Raw genomic sequence first — 9,288 nt, 5'->3', positions numbered from 1 at the left:
TTGCAAGACTCTTGCTGCAAGACCAAGACCAAGACCAAGACTGGGAGCGCAAGACCAAGACCAAGACCAAGATCAGGTATATTGGCGCAAGACCAAGACCAAGACTGGCTAAGTCTCGTCTTGTTCTTGCATTTGGGCAACACTAATTTTAACATTTAATGTTGAATTATTTTGTACGCGTACACGCGGTTTGTGTTATGAAGTTCATTTATTATAATACGTGATTATTAGAATAGGTTTTATTAATCAATGTTTTGATTTAGTTCAATTAGTATCAATTACGCCCGTGAATATGTATGATGACTATGTGGTAAATGTTATAATTGTGTAAAATTGTGACGATTCAAAAGTGCTTCTATAAGAAGTCTAGTTGCATGAATGAATGTTTGAGTTTGATGATTGAAATTTCCAATAATTGTAATATATTTAAAAAAAGAACCTGTGTTAAACCTGAAATTATTCCAAATTATAAATTCGGCCCAAATGACAACAATTCTCAACGAAACACAAAAAATATAACGTCAATCGGTTGCAACCAGGGAGTAATCGATAAAAAAAAACAATGGGATTAAGAACCTCCTTTTCGGATAGTATTATGTTATCTGTGGTCTTCGGATGTGGGTTGAAAATATACAATGCTGGTTGTCAAATACAAAGGTATTACATTAGTGACTGACACCGTTTAACCAACGAACCATGAAGTATATTAAATATTGGTACATAAGGGCTTTGAAATTGACCATGAAAAATTTCTCTACTGCTAAACGCTCCATTGGAGTTGGGTCAACGGCCTTGCTGTTTCTATGACCTTAACATTAAATGCTATATATTCTTGGTCTGATTTACCGTTGGAAAGTCTATGAAATCAATTTAGATGTACACATATTTGATTATTAAGAATTTTTTTAATAATTATTTTAGTGTGACGCTAAATTGAATCTGCCATTATTTTAATATTCTATGTTTATGATTCAGTTTAAATAATCGTTCTTTTTCTTCAATGACTTCTATATATATTTTTATATTTGAACTAGCAGTCTGCCCCGGCTTCGCCCGTGGTACATATATAGCCTATAGCCTTCCTCAATAAATGGGCTATCTAACACTGCAAGAATTTTTCGAATCGGACCAGTAGTTCCTGAGATTAGTGCGATCAAACAAAAAAAAAACAAACAAATAAACTCTATAGCTTTATAATATTAGTATAGATATGCACACAAACCTTTAATTAATTATCGTATCATTGATAATAATTTATGACACCTATTATTTTTAAAATGTAATGAATATAATGTAATGTAAGAGTTAATTTATAGTGCATGCAGTGCTCATTTTTATTGGTTGTTTCCCATTTTTTTTTTCGTGTAAAATGTATGTTTGTGTATAGATGTTAATGAGCCTAAATTCATAAATAAATAGATGTTCTTTATACAGCAATACTTTGCAACGAAATAGTTTAGTTAGTAGCGGTTTCTGCTTAAAATTATCAAAAAGAGACAAAAATAAATACAAAGAATCATTAAGAGCTGTTTTTTTTTGGTGTTATTGAAACAAATACAGTAACTATCTCCCGAAATTCCTTTTTCAAGTAATCTTTTAAACATCTTCAGTTAAAGTAACTTTACTCACGTTAGAAATTAAGCTTTTACTTCAGATTCGTGTATTTTCGGAAGTTTTTATAACGTTTTTATGTTAGCGAGCGCAGTCATACTTGATTGCCGGTTTTATTCCGCTTGAATATGATCGCCTCAAGTTCTCGTGAGGAAAAACAAACACAAATATGGAGTCTCGCTACATCTATCCGTATTAATTGATTTTGAAACTATTTAAGAAGATGCTTATTTTAATTCTTTTTTAGATTTGGTTTATAGGTATACAGAATTATATCTCATATGTATATAATACTAGCTGCACACCGCAGCTCCACCCGGATAGTCATTTATCGTAATTGAAATAATATTAACTATCCTATCTTTTAAGTTGGATCAAACTGCATATGGTGTGCAAATTTTATTAAAATCGGTTGAGTAGTTTAGGAGTCCATCACGGACAAACTCGTGACACATAATTTACATATATATTAAGATAAAAATCAATATACTGATTCTATTATGAGTTTCCGTTTTTACGATGTATATTAAAACATTGGTACTCGTGTCTTTTTAGATAAAAAGGGCCTTAATCTATGCCCTACCTTGTCAATAGTGATTATTTACTTTTAGGTTTACTCCTTAAGGTCGATTGTATTTTACTATAGTTTCATTGAGAGTGTTTTTGCTTGGTATCTAACCTCATGTACGTAAATTTTAGGCGAATTCGTATAGATTATGCTCAATGATAGAATTAAACATAGAAAAGCACACACTCCATTCATGCGATGGCCCAAGCTGAGGTTTGTGATCCCTGTCAAGGGGGGACGCCCTTAAGCGTGTCGCTACTAGGGCGATTCTTCAGTTCACCCACGCGTCCATGGTAAGATGAAGTAGCCCTTCAGGCCAACATGGAGGTTCACACCAAAAAAAACGTATAAACCTTCGCATGCTAATATAATTAAGGTTTAAAAAATAGCATCAAAACGTTATATAATTTTGCAACGTATAGATGTAGTTTGTCCCCATACGTCCATTACACATTTCCTCGAAAGCCTTTTAACGGATTGCGTTTCTTTTATAATATGCACTTGGCATGAGTCCGATTCGTTGGCTTTATTCCATTAATGCCTAACAAAACTTTTTCACATTCAGATAAAGGGCGGTAGTTTGCAGTTTGTTTGATTTAGTTTATTGAATGTTTGCATGCTGTATGTAATTACAGTGGATCTGATTAACATTATGTTTTGAGTTTTGTTTTTTATGTCCACAAATACTATGAAGCTTAAGAGTTTGTTTGAACGCGTTAAATTCAGGAACTGCTGGACCCATTTACAAAATTCTTTCAACATTAGATATATATGTGATTCTAATTTTATTCTACGAAGACGTTATAGGCTACATATCATCTCGCTAAGACCAATAAGAGTGGAACACCAATGAAGGATTTTGCTTGAGTTGCGAGCTAGCGTTAGCCCAAACAAACTTTTCCACGAGGACGGAGTCGCGGGCGGAAGCAAGTATAACATATTCTAAATTCATTACAAATTAATATCCCTGACGTAAAATTAAAGGGAAAAACATACAACTTTAGATATTAAATATTATGGCATTTAAACATTAATCACTGTTTACAAAGTGAGATGAAAAGCATAGTACTCGCGTATGATAGTCCGAGGAAGGTTTACGAGCGTTTATCTCCAACATTCATACAATTTTATTGTTACAAGCGAATAAATCTAACTTTTATTGTGCGACTGTTTTTATTACCTGAGTTAGGTTTATCGTGGTATTACTTAGGGATAACTAAGTTTTGCGCTAAGAGCTGGACCGTGGAGTTTAATCGAGTTCTCAGTTTGTATAAAGCTTTATGTTATGTTGACGTTTTTAAATTTTGTACTTTAATTTGTCGCGGTTAGTAGGTGAATAGATTTTTTTTATTTTACAGCTCTTTAATATAACAACATATAATCACAATAATTTGACGTCCTTATTGCTTAGTGGTAATCTCTTCAAGACAAAAGGTAGACAGGTCAATAAAGTTAATATATATAAACTTTTAAGTTTTAATCTTAGGCTTCTTGATGTGGGAGTCAAGCACGCTTTTTCACGAATTGGGCCAGCTCGCACCGGGGAAGTACCACACCCCCACAGAAAACCGGCGTGAAATAGTGGCATGCCACTGTTTTGTAAGTTACGTCGGTGGTATCTGTATATCAGTGAAATCTATACTAATGTACTAATACTTTTATGAACTTTCTGAGAGTTTGAGTGATTTTTTAAATTTGAAAGTCTAGTCAATAAAATTTTCAACAAAAACTATATCGCCATTAAACTCTCAGATCTAGACAAAATTGTAATAGGATCACACGGCATCAGCTTTCAAATCATAAATTCATAAAAATTGGATCACTCAGTGAAAGAATAATGAGATAACAAACATAAAAAATACATGCGATTTGAGAGCCATCCTCCCTTTTTGAAGTCGGTTAACAAAAATAGTTCTTAAGTATATTTGGTAAAAAGGAGTTGGTAAATATATTCAACTACATTTGAAACTATCATCAATATATCGACTATATCAAATATACCGACAAAACCAATCAAGCTAAGTATTCATAACTTTGTTTTATATGGGTTACTTTTAATTATACCACCAAAGACTTATTATTACATAAAATTCACATTTTAATCTATTTTTTGTAAAGGCAAGGAAATCGTTTGTACGTAAAATAACGTTTTCACAAAATCGCGGGTAACAGGAGTCATTCAGAGCTCGGTCCCACGCGGAAGTCTTTTAATATTCAATATTAATTAAAATGTATTCTTAACACAAATTATTTTTAAATTTTTTGATGATGTTTTTAGTATTTTATTGGTATAATATTAAATGAAAAATCTGTCGATTGCTGTGGTTATTCAATTGGAAATGAATATAAATGTATAGGTTACAGTCCAACTCAAATCCGGTCAACTACCTTCTTGAGAAAAAAAAATACGTCAAAAGCGACTTTGACCGATGCCCTCAGTTAAATTCAGTTGTGACTGATTTTTACAAACTGTGACTGTAAAATATAGAATTAGAAACTTCAGGCAAAATTGAATATCTGAAAAAACCGTATAATATACTTTCCAAGAGGCTGTTATACAGTTGTTCCTTTTAAGCCCTTTAGAGAGGTTAGGACATTTCGTAAAATGATTTACCAACGCGATTATGCAAGAAAATATAAAAGTTATATTAGAAAAAAGTTAAAACATGTAATAGACCGACCATTTGAAATTAATTAAGCGCAAAAATTCATAACCTACGTCGATCGTTTGAAATACGAATAGAGACAGCGCTATTGAAGAATCTAAGTCGGTTTTTAGGCGGGAAAAATCGGAAGTAATTGATGACATGTACATTTTATAACAGCAGTTTGAAATACTACGATTTGTTCTTATGCGCGGAGATATAAACACGATTAATTTGCAAATTCGTGAACCAAATCAGAATATATTACGAATCTTGTTTAAATCTCATTTGGTTGACGAGGAACGTGATTACATCCACATTCAAACAAGCTTCTTACGCTTTGATGTGTTCCCAATTTGCCGACAAGCCCGCTTCTGATTGGTGCTAAATTGAAAACCGAATGAGCCCTTAAACTGTTTGTGTACGAGTATGCGTATGTGGGTGTGTTGGTGAACTATGATATTGTGTTGTTTGTGTGGGTGAGGTGAATAACTCGATTATATCTATTACTAGTTTCTGCCCGCGGCTCAACCCGTTAAATTCGGAGTAAATGCCTTTCCTTTCATTATATGTTATTATATATGTTATAAATTACCTTCCTCTTGAATGACTCTATCTATTAAAAAAACCTTCTAAATCTATACTAATGTTTAAAATCTGAAGAGTTTCAAAATTTCAAAATTTCTAAGCTGAAGAGTTTGTTTAGTTTAGAACGCGTTAATCCCTTGAACTACTTGTTTGAATAAAAAACATAAACGATCTAAAGAAGCGGGTCTGTAACAAAAACTATTGCATAAAATATTCCTTGTGAACTATCAATATAGTAAGGCCCTTATAGTGGCAGAAAGCTTCTTTAGGTGTCAACGTAGGCAATGGAGATGGTGATTCGCCTGATGATAAGCACTGCCATCGCTCATGAACACGTGAAGGCGAAAGGTCTCTAAGGGTTACGTCTCTACAAATGGATGCCGACTTTAAATTGGAAAGTAGTTAAGAGAGGAATAAAGGGTAAGGAAAAGGATACGGCCCTCCCCCACTCACCGAACGAAACACAGTAGTATACTACTATTTCACGCCGGTCTTCTGCGGGGGTGTGGTACTTCCCCGATGTGAGCTGGAATTCGTGGCGAAGTTTGCTCGACTCCCACATGTAAGTAGTATAAAATAGAACCTCGTACCAGCCAATTTGACGTCCCTATTTGCCCACAACATGTTTAAGTTCAGTTTCCATGAAGTGTGCGGACGATACTCGACCCGCCCTCAGTAAAGACTGATTTTTTAATTTAAATGGTTATTTCTCACATAGCTCGACCCACTTCGCAACACTTGACCGATATTTGTTCTAATAATGTATAAATTTAGTTGGAACACGAAACGCGGAGAGGCAGGCGAGTAGTTTCGTGGAATTCCTGTCGATGTTATGTTTCATGTGATGTGATTACTTAGATACTCAATACGAGAAATGGAATTAATTGAAATTATCATTTGTCATTACTGCTGTCATCGGAAATATAAAGGGCTATAATTTCTATTAAATTCATTTGAGAGGTCACCGTTATAAATATGAAAGGTTAAAGATTGTCTATCAATGTTGCTATCGTTGCAGTATATGTTTTCCATAAAATAGTACATTTTTATATGACAGATCAGTGTTAATAGACATACTATGATTTTTGTAGCGAAAAAAGCTTGTAAATGGTGAATTAAGATATCGAAATTGGTATTGAAGTATCGCTATATCGAAATACTATCAAGTGACCTCAACATAAGTCAATACTACCCTAAATATACATAACTTTACTTCATCCACAATTTATAAACCATCCAGTTCACATAACCCCAATTTCTCCCAACTATCCACTTATACAGTATACCAAGCCGCTCCGCTCCGAGTGACATATCTGCAACTGAAATGAAACAATACATTTAACTAAACCCCGTAAAAACCTCGTATTTTACTTTATATTTCATGACAAACAGCGCTACTGAATAGAGCGAAAGCCTAGAAGTACGGACAATGGATGCATTAGCGGGCCAATTTCTTGCCTTTGCCAAAAATAATGGATGTTTCAACAGCGATGGCGATACTGGATGTTTGTGTTTCATTTTTGGGTATTATAGACGCTCGCAAACTATTTAAATAGAGTTGTTTATAAACTGTTCTTATATTGCAAATATTGGGTATGGTAAAAGTATGATAATGGTAGATTTAGCATTATTTTTTATTAATAGAAACTGTTTAGGCTTTAAAAGGGATGCTGTGTTATAGTTTTATATAATACTAGCTGCGCCCCGCGGTTTCACCCGCGTAAGTCCGTATCCCGTAGGAATATCGGGATAAAAAATAGATGTTGGCCGATTCTCAGACCTACCCAATATGCTTACCAAATTTCAGAGGAATCGGTCAAGCCGTTTCGGAGGAGTATGGCAACGAAAACTGTGACACGAGAATTTTATATATATAGATGTTGTTGCAAAATGTAGCCTATTTATTATCTAAGTTCACAATACATCTATAGCTTAATTGCACAAGTTTCATATTAGTATAATAAACATAATAATTATTCAATTACATCTATGTCTTCTTTAACTTTGTTTTTCTTATGTTTTCTTTAAGGGACGATTTTTCAAATGTCGGTAGAAACTTATCCAATAAAGTCATAAAAATGTTACTTGTATGAATGTATGTAGAAAAAAGACGAGAATGAATGTTTTTTAAAATGTTTGCTTAATACGATATTCGAAGTAAAACAATGGTTGACAGACCAGCTCTTAGTCATATAAATATATCCGTCAGATAGGGTATAAAAGGCGCAATTCTATTATAAAGATTCCACAACGCATAGTATGGACAAGGATGGCATGAAATTATTAAATTCCAGATTCAAAAGAACTATAAATTTAAAAGTTCCATTGAAGACGCTTCGCACTCTCCAACACGGAACAGCTTAATTCGACTGTCGGTTTTATGAAAAATATATTCCGACAAAAGTAGGTTGGGAACTTTGCTAATACAAGTTAGTTTTAGGCGGTTGGTGTGCGAACGATTGTGTTCCTTACCTTGTTTTTTTAAGCATTAAAATCTTGTGATAAGGCATGTTTTAATATGAGAGTTGAGCATGCTTCGACAAGAGTTAGGCCAGCTTGCACTGGGGAAGTAACAGACTCCCACAGAAAATCGGCGTGAAATAGTGGCATGCCACTAGTATTCGTTTGCCACTAGTTTCGTACGGTTAGTGGAGGAGCCGCAGGCCCGTTTCCTTTTTCTCACCCTTACCAGTCCATTTCTTCTGTCCAGACGTCAATCCTTTCCTAATCCCTTTCCCCTTAAAAGCGGGTAGCGCATTCGCAGAGGCACTATCTCTGCGGGTGTTCATGGACGGTGATCGCTTACTATCAGGTGAACCACCAGACCCACTATGACATAAAAAAGTTCATAAAACCAAGCATTGCGTTTCATCCGCTCCATCGGCGCCATCTTAAATAAGGGTGTCAGGATTGTTCGGTCGAACTTGATAAGTGTTACTGTCGGATAGCATTTTATATTCCAGTCGTTAGATAGTACGAACTTCGCAGTATATCGTTAGAGTTCGCGGGAGATAGTCATTGTAGTTGCCTTCTTTTAAACTTTAAATTGTGATTCTTTATACCATAGTATTTTGTAAACACCGCAGAACTTTTAAGATCTGCGGTCTGTAAGTTTTTTATACAGTCGTGGTGCAATGTTTTGTTAGACTACTGATTTAGTTAGGAGAGTAGAAGAGATTTTTTAGATTAAGTTGAATTATTTTGATCATATTCACATTTACGAGAGGTAAAATGGCAGATTTAACAAATGTTTGATGATCATTTTAATAAAAGAATGACGACTTTATATTAGTGCATAATTAAATAAAATGTTATAGTCATCATACATGTTATCCACATGCGCAGATAAGTTAAAAAATCCATTTATTTAATGCACGCTCGGTTGGTTTCGATTACTATTATTAATTAGGTTTCGATTATTATTATTACTAGCATTAAATTTTATAGTAGGCTTATTTAAATATAGCATTTGTACAAAGACGAAAACTGAGCATTTTTTATTGCCCATGGCATTATTATAAAATGTTTTTTATAATACATTATATATACAATGCAGTGCGCCTATGGCTACGACAAAATTCTTAGATATCATAATTATTAACAAATAAAAATCTTTCATTTAACAGGAGATGCACTTCGCAAAACAATTTAACATAAAACTTAGCGTAGCGAGTGTAAAGAAAAACAAACATTCACCGTCGAAACCATAAATCTTCTTCGCTTTGCCGCAGTTGTGTGTAACAATACTTGAACAATTTCGTTTAATAGCATTCTTACGTTTTCAACATGCGCTCATTTCCTTCTTATGCTACCCGACGAAAGTCATCAATCTTGTGCTAATGTGGACGGCCATTTACATGCATTTCATGTGAGTTA

The sequence above is a fragment of the Zerene cesonia genome, chromosome 19 (genome assembly GCF_012273895.1).
Source record: "Zerene cesonia ecotype Mississippi chromosome 19, Zerene_cesonia_1.1, whole genome shotgun sequence".
Classification (NCBI taxonomy): Eukaryota; Metazoa; Arthropoda; class Insecta; order Lepidoptera; family Pieridae; genus Zerene; species Zerene cesonia.
The sequence above is the reverse complement of the archived record's forward strand: the minus strand, read 5'-3'. Positions refer to the sequence as shown.